Source organism: Furipterus horrens, unplaced genomic scaffold (assembly GCF_987537825.1).
Source record: "Furipterus horrens unplaced genomic scaffold, mFurHor1.1.pri manual_scaffold_8, whole genome shotgun sequence".
In the NCBI taxonomy this organism is placed as follows: Eukaryota; Metazoa; Chordata; class Mammalia; order Chiroptera; family Furipteridae; genus Furipterus; species Furipterus horrens.
The window spans coordinates 47,868,791-47,869,413 of NW_028327178.1; the positions used below are offsets into that span (position 1 = coordinate 47,868,791).

The following is a 623-nucleotide window of genomic DNA, read 5'->3' on the forward strand; positions in this document are numbered from 1 at the left end:
TCATTTTTATTTATCTTTCTGACTCTGTGCTTGTGCCTTCAATACTTTCACAACAATTTTCTGCTCCTCAATAAGGAAAGCACGCTTGATCCTGTCACATACACATTTAGCACACATGGATCCACCATAGGCCCTGCTGACATATTTTTTCGTTTTAGACAACCTCATTAGAACTTTAGGCCTCACAGCACGAACTCTGCGAAGTCGGCCTGGGCACATGTCACACGCAGATTTTGGTGCTTTCCCAACTTTTTGGTATAAAGATAAACAATTCTATTGCCGGGGGTTCAGGACAGCCTGGTTTTGTTAGAGGCTGTATTGTAGGACAGCCTCCGATGGTATGTCAAATGCTGTACCATTGTGAATGCCTAAAGACACCGTTCCCGGAAGATGAAAGATCTATATCTTTAAAGTGATGTTTAAATTTTTAATTATCTATTGGATTTTGCTTTTAATATGTGTCCTTTTTAAAATTTCTTTTCCAGAAAAATGCAGGAGGTATTGCAATTAATACCCAAGTATACGCCAATCAGAAGGAACATTTGTGAATACTTTATAGTCACCATTTTTAAAGAAACAAAACATTATATATAATGTTGAATTCCTTTATCATCTCTCTCTGC

At 37.4% G+C, this 623-nt stretch overlaps 1 pseudogene; it reads right to left on the reverse strand.

The window, feature by feature from the left end:
* On the reverse strand, positions 1–359 carry LOC150002862 (large ribosomal subunit protein eL34 pseudogene; annotated as a pseudogene).
* Positions 360–623: the final 264 nt, after the last annotated feature.